Genomic DNA, 14180 nt, shown 5'->3' on the forward strand with positions numbered 1-14180 from the left:
AGGGGCCAACTCCCACGGGATGCGAGTAAAAAGGCTTTTGTCAGAGGGCTCTAAGCTACAATCACTACCTTTTGTCATTTTCTTCTCATCTACTTTCTCTCTATACCTTTAAAAAGAGTATTTTCTACTACTCAAATTACTATTGAACTTGGAGTTGACAGCAGCCATGATTGCATTTGGATTGAAATCACCTGCTAACTTTGGGCAGCCGTGTCCTTGTGGATAAATGGGGCCGACAACTTCTTTCTCTTCTGTTGGGTATTAGAGGACCACGTGGAATGACGTATGCAAGGTGTTGTGTACATAGCTAACATCCTACAGGCCTGAGGTGTTGTTCTTTATAAATTGAACAGGACAACTTTAGTAGTTACGAGATTACCACCCACTAGTTATTTTATTAGACTTGAATCCTTTGCAATAGCTCAGGTTTTTTGGTCAATTTATGTGGTAGAATCCCTTGGAGAACTTTTAGGAATCACTAATGCTCAGGTCTAACCTCCAGAAATTCTAACAAACTAATAGGTAGCCAAAGATCTCCAAATCCAAATATATTTCAAAAGCGGTATTGTGTTCAGATTTTTCTCTTGTTTTGTTTAATTTCAGAGAACCCTCAGTCCTGACTTGCCTGTTGGAGATGAATGAGTCAGAGGCTCCGGCATCTGCAGTCCCCGTTGTCCTGCAGAGAATGGGTCTGGAGGCAGCCTCTGCTCCGTGTTCCCTTTCTGACTTCAGCCCCAGAGAACTAGTGAGTCCTCTTCCCCTTTCAACAGCCCTGGAGTCAGTGTGCTGTTCTTCCTGGCCCAACCACACTTGCTTCCTGCTGGGTTTATTCCATTCACAGGCTGTGCTGAGGCAGCTCTCACCTGAGCCCAACTGTGTAATCCTATCCGATTACCACCTGCAGGTCATTCAGAGGCTACACAAAGGCAGGAGAGGGAGGCAAGAAGAGGAGTCTTTATTTTCTGTGCCCTGTAGTTCTACATGCAATGGTATCTGCTTCCTTAAGACATCATTGCAGGTTCATCATAAATTCATGGAATGAGAGAAGTAAATGACCTTCCGGTCGTGCAGGCCAATTCTCACTCTCACAGGCTTCTCCTCCAGAACCACAGGGCCTGCCAGTGCCTTGGGCACCACCAGCTCACTTGGCTTTGGACAGATGCACAGGTCTTCCTAGAGATGGCTGGTGGCCCAGGAAGCTTGGGATTCTGAACTGCTCACTCAGGAAAGATGCAGCCCAGTGGACCCTGTGGATGGATGGAAGACAGAGAGCCTTAACCCCTGCATACTGAGAGGGGGCATCCTTCCATCCTAGATTAGTGGACAATATTCCGGCTGACACTCGATGCTTTGTCTCTGCCTCCACAATAGACCTATCTATAGTTCTTTTTCTCATGATTATTGATTCAAATCGTTCTTGTGGGTCTGCTAATCTTAAGTGGCCTGTTTGGCCACCATTTTTTATTACCTGCAGTTCTGCATTCCTATACAAGTTCAGAACTGCCCAGTCAATTAGTCATAGGGACCAAACCTTACAAGGTGCCTTTCAAATCAAACAAGAGCCTAAAGCTTGATTGCTCTGGAAGGACTATGCATCAGGAGATATGACCAGGAACTACCTGGGCCAAGGACCGAAATATGACAAGGGACCACAGAAGCTGATTAGTGGAAAGCCTTGTTGATAAGATTGAAACCAGGGCTGGGGACCTAGGGCTTGATCTCAATTACAATACCAAGTCATCAAGCAGATGAGAAGTGCCTGGAGGGCAGACTCACAACCCCTGTTACTGTAGATGACAGGGCACATTTTCTAGTTTCACCCCACCCTTCTCTTTTAGTCCTCCTTCCCCTCACAACTGATGCTGTATAATTATTCTATCAATTAAAAGGCCAGGATCTTGCTCTTCGGTAGTATCCTGCATCCTACTGCTTGCTCCACGACCCCCGTTTGTCCAGTGCGGTGTTGTCAACACAACAGTTGTCTTACTTACTATGATGTAAACTCCTGGAAGGTAGAACACATATTTGATTTAAGTTAAAATCTCCACAAGATCAATTAGAGTCACTTATACTCAATAAAAAGACATGAATGGGGGCCTCCCCTGGTGCCGCAGCGGCTGAGCACTGGGCCGCGAAGCTGCCCGCAGCCTCTGCAGCGCTGGTTCGATCCCCGGCTCCAGCGAGGGTCCCACATCGCACGACAGACCTCTCTTGCCGCCCGCTGTTCCCCTCAGCAGTGTATTTCTTCAGTCTGCCTGTTCTGTTCCCTGCTCTGGCTCTAATGAATTCTCTCACCCTCCCGCGCTTCTGACTGTACCCAGTGCTTGTATAAATAAATAAATAAATAAATAAATAAATAAATAAATAAATAAATAAATAAATCTTTAAAAAAAAAAAAGACATGAATGGGTGGATGGATGAAAGGGGCTGATTGGATTGTTTTTTCACACCACTTTAAAAATGAAAGTTGCCAAATAAAATATTACCTGAGCAGTAGGACAGCAGGAAGAAAGAGGATTTTAAAAAATTAAATGAGGTTCAGGAAGTTCCAGTGGCTGGTCTTTGAGCAGCAGTCCGACTCCTTTCCCACTCATCACACATTTCATCAAGCAGCTGGTCCTCTGCCCTTTTACTCAGCCCTTGCGCGTGAGTAGATTTCCTCCATGCTGGGCTTCGCTCACCGGCACTAGACAAGTTCCCTATTGATGTCCACTGAGGTCCAATGCCAATTTCTGGCAACTCTTCTGCAGTCAAAAGTTAGCTCCAGCCTCAAGGAAAATAGTTTTTGTTTGTTTGTTTGTTTGTTTGTTTAGTGTGCTAGTTGCAGTTTTGCATTTCCCTTCTGTTCACTGGCAGCACAAGTTAGCTGGATCTAGCAAGATCACTTTGAGACATGGCCGTGTCGTGACTGAGCCTGCTGCTGTACCTGTGTGTCTGCACACAGGCTGGGCCACCAGTTCTTTGGAGAGGTAGGGTTGCATGAGGCACATGTTCACATCCAGGGTTTGCAAGTTTGCAGGCTCTCCCAGGTAAAGACCACATGCGCAACAGTGGCGGTACAGAATTTGCTCTCAAAGATTCCTTTTGCAGAGAAAAAGAACCACATGAGGCCGCTTATTTGTAGGATTTGCTTTTTTAGCTGAATAGCCAAAACAGTAACATTTACGTTTTAAGGAAATCTGGTACTGCTTCTATATTTTCCACACACATTTGTCTAATCAGGAAGCAGGTTCTGGTTGTACTTTACCAAGATGTTTCCTAGTGAGTACTTTTATTTCTGTTCACCTGAGAAATAGGTAGAAATAGGCCACTTAATGCATCATTTCAAATCCAAGTTCACATTCAAAGTATATTATGGAATGAATTCTGAGCTCAGAAATGAAAGCCATGCTAGAGAACATTTGCGAGGCACCACATCATGTCCTTAGCTGCTGGACGTCAATGACTAGACATGGCTGACTTTTGCACAATGTGTCCGGATTTCCAAAATGTACAGCACTACATTACTGATTTTGTCAACCTTCCAAAATAATCAGGACATTTGTCAGATGGGGAACTTGAGACCGTAAGTGTCTAAGGGGCATTTTTATTTAATTCAGATAGATCCTGTGTCCAAAAAAAAAAAAAAATCAAGATGATTTAATTAAGACACTTATACAATGTTGATAGTCAAATAAAAATTTAAAAATCACAACCACCAAAAAGAGAAAGAAGTAAATCATCCACACAAGCAAGCTGACACACTTGATGTGAAGTGCAAATAGTCCTCTGAGTTTCTCTGCAGCCAGGACAGAAAGGTCATCATGAGAAATTAGCTCATTGTTATTAATGGAGAGAAAGACGGGATGGGAAGAAAATGCCACTTTCTCAGAGAACCAGTATTCTTTTTATCCTAGTAGTAGAACCTAAATGCAATTCCTTATAGGAGACTTTGAAAATTGGCAATGACCTTGACAACAGATTTTACAGCAAATACAAAAAATTAATATCATGTATTTTTAAAGATACAAATAACTTTAAAGGTACAGGGATTCTATTTTCTTGACATGAATTCTATAAAGTCTTCACAAAAACTCTATGAAGTATTTTCCAAATTAAGAAATGGTGGCTTAAAGTGCTTAAGTAGCTCTCTCAATATCAAAAAGCCAATAGCTTTGACATCTTAAATTCTGAGGACAAGACACTACAATACAATTACATAAAGGCAAATTTGGCAAATTGTTCAAAATGTAGTCTTCCAGCGGATGACTTCAGCCAACAATAACTCTTGGATCCAAGGAGTGAATGGACAGTATGTCACAAATTATTTTCTCTAAGGATTATTTCTCTTTGCTGGACTTGAGATAAATTCTAATTAGCCAACACTTAGAGGTTGTATGCTGTCTGAGACTGCTGGTTGAATATACCCTAAAAGAGTCACCTAAGGTTATAGAAGGACTTGCGATCCAGCCAGGTTAAAACCCAAAGCCCTAACTGTTACCAGGTCACAGATCATCCCGCTAATCAAATTAATCTCTCCCCACTCTATAGTCATGGTCCTTGAGACCAAAGGTTGTCTAATATATGTAATATATTTATGTCCATAAATAAATAAAATTTTATTTTTATAGAAATTTGTTAAGACTTTTTTGTAATTTTTTTTATTGAGGTAACATTGGTTTACAACACTGTGCATGGTTTAGAGAAGTAGGTTCACACCTCTTCAGATGTATGTTTGTATGTGTATGTTTTAATTTGTTATCACATAGTCCTCAAATAAGAAGGGTTGCTCAAATAAGAAGGAATTATGTAATGAATCTTTCTGGAAGGTGTTCTGTGTTGGAAGTCAACTGAGGACATTCTCCTCAGGAAAATTCACATGAAGATAAGTTTCCATAACCCCAGTGCTTTCCATTTTCTTTTCCACACAATGGTTTACATCCCTTAAAGCCTGCCATTCAGTTTCAGCAGCCTTCTAGGGGTAATAACACTTAATAAAGCCAGCTATGACTCATTCCAGTAACTCCCAGAGTAAAAAGTTTGCTGAGAAATGTTAGATTCTTTCCAAAAGGATAATACTTTTTGAAAAATGAAGACTATTAGAACATTCAATGAATCACAGGTAGTTGCCACAGGTAAGTACTTATATAATAACAAATCTGTCCAATTTAGTGTAGCAAAACAGTGTACTATGAGGATTAAAAGTACATGCTTTGCAATTAGAAAGACCTATGCCCAGAGAGTAGATTTGTGAAGTTGACAGGTATTTATCTTTCCTAGATCTCAATTATCTAATCTATACATTGGAGATAATTTCTTTTTTTCTGAGTATTACTGAATTATTACATATAAAATCATTAATAAGAGTCTGATACAAAGTAAGTGTATAAAAACTGTTAATAGTGATTATAATGTGCAAGAAACTAAGGAAAGGGCTGAAAGTGTAATATATTTATATAAGACAATTCTAATTCACAAGAAATAAATTTAAGTAAAGTTCAAAAGAAGGAGTAATTAATTCTTAATGGGACTTTGTCAGTGAGCTTTTGCCGTGTAACAAATTATCACCAAAATTTAATGATTTAAAAAAATATTCCGGGCCTCCCCGTTGGCACAGCGGTTGAGCACTTGGTTGCAAAGCTGCCCACAGCCTCTGCAGCGCTGGTTCGATCCCCGGCCACCAGCGAGGGTCCCACAGGGTGCGACAGACCTCTCCTGCCGCCCGCTGCTCCCCTCAGCAGTGTACTTTGGTCCTTCTGCCTGTTCTGCTCCCTACTCTGGCTCTGGTGAATTCTCTCACCCTCCCGTGCTTCTGACTGTACCCAGTGCTTGTATAAATAAATAAATAAATCTAAATAAATAAATAAATAAATAAACGTTCCAAGGATATTGAAATGACATTCATTTTTTGGGCCTCCCTGGTGGTGCAAGGGGGTAAGCACAGCACTATGAAGCAATCCGCAGCCTCTGAAGCACGAGTTCGATCCCCAGAAAGCCAGAAAGCAACCCACATGGCAAAGCAGACCACTCTTGATTTGCCCACCACTACCCTCAGCAGTGTATTTCAGTAAGTCTGCCTGTTGTGTTCCCCACTCTGCCTCTGGTGAATCCTCTCACTCCCCTCATCTCTGGCCTGTACCCCAGATCTTGTATGTATAAATAAATCTTAAAAAAAAAAGAAATTACATTCATTTTTGTTGAAATTATAACACCAAGGAATTTGACATAATAAGTTTAGAGGTTCTCCAGGAGTAACATGATTATTTGCTTCCAATAGTACCACTTCCTGTATTGGTCAATCCTTAAATCCTGAAACTTGCAAGCTCAGAAAGTTGATTTCATCAGACCACCATGATATTACTTCACATTAACAAATTCACAGGGACTGAACCGTAAAACCAAATGCTAATGTGTAAATTACAAAGAGAAACATTATTATGAAAGGATTGGATAATGATAATAGCTAATATTCTCTAAATACTTATTATCCAGCAGGCCTGGAAAGATGCGCTTATATGTATTATGTCCATTAATTTGTACAACAATACTATGATTATTTAAGTTAGGAAAGAGTAAGTAATTTATTCTCTATGAGAAAACAAGGGGAAATTTTGTTAGGAAATGGTGGCTTTTGAAGAGCTACTAGGCTGCCTCAGTGTGACTAATGTGAGTAAGAATTCTCAATCCAAAACCACCAGAACCAATCTGTTACCTTCATGTGTAAGTACCTTTATATATAGCCTTTTTTCTGGGCAAATAAGCCCATTCTCTTATTTGAAGAAAAGTATTCCAAGGACATTGAGATTGCATACATTTTTGTTGAAATTATCCCACCAATATTTCTAAGACAAAAATGGTAGTCACCAAGAAAATTACTAAGGGGGACCCAACTTAATCACCTTCTATAGGTCTTGACATTCCTGACCTGAGAAAGCCCAGTCCTGGTATTTATGACCTTTCCTGCAGCCTTTCTAATGGCAGACGATTCATTACCAGACATGAGGAAAGACAACCTGACAGAGGCATCTGTCATCCCATGCAGGGAGCTCGTCTTTTGAAAAATGCTGAAGCATTCAAAACTGCCTTAAATCAGCACATAAGTCCAAAAGGTCCTCCCTTCTGATCTAAGTAAATAAAAAGAAAATTATCCTGCTCCTACATGCTGTTCAGGGTGCCTAGTGTGCAAGTGCAACTATGCACCCCTCGATTTCATCTCTGCTTAGCCGGACCCCTCTGAATACCAAGTAAAACAGACGACCTCCAAGGACTCAGGGCTCCCATTATCTATACATTTCTGCGTATGACATTCCTAGGAAATTTTGAAAAATGAGTATATGAAATTTTGAAAAGTTGCTTTCAGTGGTATTTTTTCCAGCTTTATTGAAATGTAATTGATATACAAAAAGTTGCACATAACTAATATATATTCAATATAATTTGGTGAGTTCTAACATATAGATACACTCCCCTCCATCACCAACATCCAGGTAATAACCACATTCACACTTTCAAAGTTTCCTTGTGACTCTTTCTTTTTACTTTATCTTGGTTTGGTTTTGATTTTTTTGTGGTAAGAACACGTAACATGAATTCTACCCACTTAACACATTTTTTTTTTAAAGATTTATTTATTTATTTATACTTACAAGCATTGGGTACAGTCAGAAGCACGGGAGGGTGAGAGAATTCAGCAGAGCCAGAGCGGGGAGCAGAGCAGGCAGAAGGACCGAAGGACACTGCTGAGGGGAGCAGCGGGCGGCAGGAGAAGCCTGTCGCGCCATGTGGGACCCTCCTCCGGTGGCCAGGGAGCAGCCGGGAATCGAACCGGCGCTGCAGAGGCTGCGGGCAGCTTCACAACCCAGCGCTCAACCGCTGCGCCACCGGGGAGGCCCTACTTAACACATTTTTAAGTACACACTATTATATTGCTGTGGACACTCTCACATATATATGGAAAACAATGTGGACACTCACAAAATTAAAAATAGAATTACCATATGATCTATCAATCCTTCTTCTGGGTACATACGCAGAGGAATAGGAGTGAGGGCCTCAGAGATATCGACACGTCCTATTCACAGCAGCTTTGTAGTCAAGATGTGGAAGAAATAGAACTGTCCAGCATGGATAAATAAAATGTGCTGCAAGACAGAACAGTACTCATCCTAAAAAAAGGAAAATCCTGCCATTTGCAACAACATGGAAGAGCTTTGAGTACATACTTCAGGTAAGGTAAGTCAGTTACAGAAGGACAAACACTATGAGATTTCCTTTATATGAGTTACCTAAAATATTCGAAGGTATAGAAGCAGACAGTAGAATGGTGGTAACCAGATGATAGGGGGAAAATGGAGTTGTCCAATCGACAAAAAGTTATAGTTTTACAAGAGAAGTATGTCTCAAAGATCTGCTGTACAATATAGACCCATGACATTTTTCATGATCAAACCTTCAGCACTGGGTTTGATATATTCCCTTCTAGAAGGATAATATTCCTTGATATTCCCAAATGCTGTGTTCCTGTATTGGGCAGGTAATAGCAATTCTAAAGCAAGTATGAAATAAAGCAGGTGCTGATTGGGAAGCCTAAAGGTCCTACCACTTTTATTACATCATAAAATCTTTTGTTTCTCCTGAATCATGTTTCTACATGTTACAACAAGAGATTTAACTACTCACAATTTAAACCATCCAGGTAGAATTTATCAAATATTGAAGCATGCATTCATCTATTCTAATTTCTCTATTTAAAAAAAAATCTAAGACATTCAACAATCAATAAAAGTCAAATCAGTTATCTTTTTATCTCCTTCCATGTTCAGGAAATGAATCACAGCAGAGAGAGATTATTCTGCTTTTCTGTGAATCCATTTGCAAGCAGTGAAATGTCTTAGAGATTTGTGAAGATTTAAGCTTCCAAACTTTCATTTAAATTTTAAGACAGGGGCCTCCCTGGTGGTACAGGCGGTTGAGCGCTGCACTGTGAAGCTGTCCACAGCCTCTGCAGCAGGGGTTCAATCCCGGCCAGCTGGCCGGCGAGAATCCCACATAGCGAAACAGACCTCTCCTGTCTTGTCCGCTGCTCCCCTCAGCAGTGTATTTCGTCAGTCTGCCTGTTCTGTTCCCCGCTCTGTCTCTAGTGAATCCTCTCACCCTCCCGTGAATCTGGCCTGTACCCTGGTTCTTGTATAAATAAATAAATTTTTTAAAAAATAAATTTTAAGACACATTCATGGCAACTACCATTCTCAGGCATTTTATGTACATTATCATATTTTAGTCAATGCAGAACACCTGAAATACCCTCACCAACAGTACTGATGAAGTTATTTACACTTTTGGGGATTAAATGTCCAAAATCAATTTTCATTGGATTAAAAGTCAAGGTGTAGGGAAAGGTTTTTTCCTTCTGGAAATTCTAGGGAAGAATCCATATTTTCTAGCTTCTGGAATTCTCCTGCTTTGCTCGCCTTATGTATAACTGTCTTCCTCCCTCCTCAAAATCAGCAGCATCCATTTCTCTATCCCTCCTTCTGCCCTCATACCTTCTTCTCTAACAGCAACAAAGCAAGATTCTTCACCTTTTTTTTTTTATCCTACTCCCTTCTCCCCCATCCCCCTGGTTTATAGTTGTGTCTCTGGTTTATAGCTGCTTGTTGATTTTTACTTTATTATAATTAGTGTTTTTCCTGGTCCCTTATTTAGGTTTTCTAAATTCCTGCTATGAGTGAGACCATCTGGTATTTTTCTTTTTCTTTCTGGCTTATTCCATTGGGCATGATCCCTTCCATGTTGCATCCATATTGCTGCAAATTGTGTGAGTTTATCTTTTTTGATAGCTGACTAATATTCCATTGTGTATATGTACCACATCTTCTTGATCCAGTCATCTATTTTTGGGCATTTGGATTGTTTCCATAGCTTACCTATTGTAAATAGTTCTGCTATAAACATAGGGGTACAGGTGCCCTTTTGAATTAATGTTTCTGTGTCCTTTGGGTAAATACCTAGGAGTGGAATTGCAGGATCATATGGAAGCTTCATCTTCTTTTTTTTTTTAAGATTGATTTATTTATACAAGAACTGGGGTATTGGTCAGAGATGTGGGAGGGTGAGAGAATTCACCAGAGACAAAGCAGGGAGCAGAACAGGCAGAAGGATCAAAGTACACTGCTGAGGGGAGCAGCGGGTGAGACAGGAGAGGTCTGCTGCACCATGGAGGCCTCTCCCTGGCCAGCTGGGAATTGAACCGGTGCTGCAGAGGCTGCAGACAGCTTCACAGCACTGCACTCAACCCGCTGTGCCACCAGGGAGGCTCTGGAAGCTCCATCTTTAGCAGACTGAGGAATCTCTATACAGCTCTCCATAATGGTTGGACCAGTTAAACTATAAAACACTATTAGAATAAATAGAAGAAGACACAAAGAAATGGAAAGACATCCTCTGATCATGGATTGGAAGAATAAACATTATCAAAATGGCCATCCTACCAAAAGCAATATACAGATTCAATGCTATTCCAATAAAAATTCCAATGACATTCTTCAAAGAAATAGAACAAATATTGATGAAATTCATATGGAGCCACCAAAAACCCCAAATAGCTAAAGCTCTCCTGAAAAAAAAAAAGGGGGGGGAAATGGAGGTATCACACGCGGAGACTTCAAACTATAATACAAAAGCATAATAATCAAAACTGCATGGTATTGGAACAAGAACAGACATACAGACCAAAGGAACTGAATAGAAAATCCAGAAATAAACCCACAGATTTACAGTCAACTAATCTTTGACAAAGGAGCAAAGAATATGCAATGGAGCAAAGAAAGTTTGCTCAATAAATGGTGCTGAGAAAACTGGTTTGCTACATGCAAAAGAATGAAGCTTGACTACTACCTCACACCATGCACAAGATTCTGACTTTTAAGGAGTAGCATAGTTACATTGGGCCCACAAAGATCAATCTAGTTTAACGCCACCATTTGAACTTCCTTACCAATAATGTAACTGCAAAATCCTTTTGTTGGTAAAGTAACATATTTACAAATTCCTCAAGACTAGGAGATGGACAATTTTAGGGGACATTATTTTTCCTACCACATGTATTTTTTATCATTCCGATCTTGAAATTTTCTTTCTGGATGTGAATTTGTCTGCATTTCATCTAAATTCATGTCTTTCCTCTCCTACATTCGATGGAATCTCGTAGAGCTTCCATTCCTGCTTTCCACACTCACAGGTCTGGAGGGTCAGTGCAGCACAATTGCAATCTGGTGTTTATTTTCTCTGAGGTTATCTGAAGTTCATGGTATTCTCTGTTTCCTATTAATGAAATGGTGAAATCATGCATTGTGTATTGTTCTGTAATATTTGTTAAATTTTATGGTTTGGAGATATTTTGTATAGAGAGATTAGGATTCCTTTGGTTGCAAAATTGCTGATTTTATGACATTTAATGGATATTTCCAAAACTTCTTTTAAAACTTTGATACTGCTACTACAAGTGTTCTTTTGAAAATAAGAATACCACAATTATCTCTGATCACCAAAGATGCCAATGAAGTTCAGGGGTATTTTGAAAAATGGAAGGGATAAACTATTGTTGCAATTAAGAGCAGTGATAACTAGTAACTACAATCTGCTACAGGCTAATAAACAAACACCCCATTAGAAGACAAGGCCTCCTAATTAATTATATCTGTCATGTAACACCCAGTCCCTACAAGCTAGCTTTTATCTGAAGCTGTTATAATCAATAATGTTTTGTTGCTGGCAAGCATTACTCTTTTATAGCTAGTAAAATAGGAACACAGAGCCTTAAAATCTCTCAATATCTATGTTTGAATGCCTCTCTTCCTATGCTGTGTTCTCTTCATTTGCAAACACTGGTCATAACCTCTGTAACTACTTGGCAGATCTTTCCCTTGCCTAGAAAAAAGGTTTCATTGTTTTATAACTTAAGATAATAAATGGCCAGTGGCCAACTTTATTTTGTTAATTAATTATTTTATTATTTTTTATATTTTTTATATCATTGTTTATTTTTAAACAATATTTGCTTCCCCAACCCCTCAGGTGTAGTCCCCATAGAATTTCCTTCACCAAGGCACCCTTGCACCATCATCTCAGTCCCCTGTGCTCCTCCCTCCCTCCCTCTGATCCCTCTCCCTCCTCCTCCCCTGCAGGATGTCTCTGATTTATAATTGTCTGTTTTTGTTTTGTACTGTTATTATTTTTTTTACACTGATGTCCTATTTGGTTCCCCTATATTCCTGCTATAAGTGGAACCATCCAATATTTTTTCTTTTTCCTTCTGGTTTATTTCACTAAGCATAATTCCTTCTAGTTCCCTCCATGTTGCTGCAAATGCATGAGTTTATCTTTTTTGATTGCTGAATAATATTCCATTGTGTATATATGCCACATCTTCTTGATTTAGTCATCTATTTTTGGGCATTTGGGTTGTTTCCAGGTTTTACCTATTGTAAATAGTGCTGCAATAAACATAGGGGTACAGGTGGTCTTTTTAATCAATGATTTTGTGTCCTTTGGGTAGATCCCTTGGAGTGGAATTGCTGGGTCATATGGTAGCTCCATTTTTCGTAGACTGAGGAACCTCCAGACAGCTTTCCATAGTGATTGGACCAGTTTGCACTCAGTTGGCCAACTTTATTAACCAGATGTACACACTGCATAAAGATGTTAAAGGAATATTAGGGAAGTTAGTTTTTGTAACTTTTAACTAACTTTTTTTAGTGACATGTTAAAATCAAGTGATGGAAAGACATTGAAATTCAGTTCTTCGTACAACTTTAAATCCACAGTTCCTCAATTTTCTACTCAAAAGCAATACCCACTACTATTTTTTTATTGATTCTTTCAGATAAAGTTCATTCTATAACAACAATAGATGCACACATTTCACTCTATATTATGCAAGTGGGAGCACAATGTACTGTCAAATCTTCATTCTTTTACTTATCTATGTACCTGTGCTCTTTCCTTATCAACATACAAATCTATCTCCTATTTTCACAGCTCCAGGGTACCACTCTGAATGAATAATCCATGACTTATTTAAATACTTCCCTATTAATGAATTTATATAATTAAATTTTTAATTTGAATTCTAATTGTTATGCACATTTATTTAGCACACTCATAAACTGCAAACCAAGTGCTTTCTAAAAGTAAAAGTTAGAACTTAGGGTGTAAAATGGGATCTGGTAAGAAAATATATAATAAATATATAGGTGAAATTTCCCATGCCAAGAGCTTGGCAGTCAGCATTCTTGCCCTTACAACAAGAAAAGAAACTAAACAAACTGAAAAGCAAAGACTTGAGAACATACAACAAACTGCTACTGTAAAGTCAGAGACAGACTGGAGGCAGAAGTCACTGGAGCCATAACTGATAATACCCAAATGGCAATAATTTTGATTAATTGCTGGTGGCTGAAGGCGGACTAACTTGAGAATTGTAAACTTGGAGAGCTGTGGTCTTAGAGGTACCTTTATACTTTCATGATTTTTACCTCCAAAATTTCCTAGTGTGGAGTCAAGAAAAATCCTCTTGTTTCTGGAAGGAGATTGGGAGGAAGTAACCATTTTGAAACACACCAGGCTATTTCTCCATAAGGTAAGTCCACTCTCCAGGGGGAAGGACATTTTCCCAATTTTAGTCACCTGTAATGTTGTCTCACCTAAGACCAGGATAGGGTGGAGTGAGGAGAGGTTAGAGACATTTTGTGAAGGTCCACAGATAGACCTACTAGAGGACTTCGATTCAATCTTAAGATTATTAGAATGTTTCCCCATCCCCACACCTGACGGCTACATTAATAGGGCCCCAAAATAATAATTGTGGATAACAACTGGAAAAGCTGTAAGACACAGATTCTATTTGAAGAACAGTCCTTCAGAAACACAATGACAATAGGGAACACAAAGAAACAAAAAACACTTTGAGAAATTTGTAGCCCCTGGCAGCTATTGGTTACATTAACATCAAATGCCAAGTAGATTAATATAAAACCTCAGACTGAAGGACTATTTATCTCTGTTCTTTTACCCAATATATCATGTCTCACTTTCAAGTAAAAAATGCAAGGCTTGTGAAAGAAATTGAATCAGTAATTAATAACCCTTCAAAACAAAAATGAGCATTGGATGAGATGGTTTCACTATTTAATTCTACCAAA

This window comes from Talpa europaea, assembly GCF_964194135.1.
Source record: "Talpa europaea genome assembly, chromosome: 10".
Lineage (NCBI taxonomy): Eukaryota > Metazoa > Chordata > Mammalia > Eulipotyphla > Talpidae > Talpa > Talpa europaea.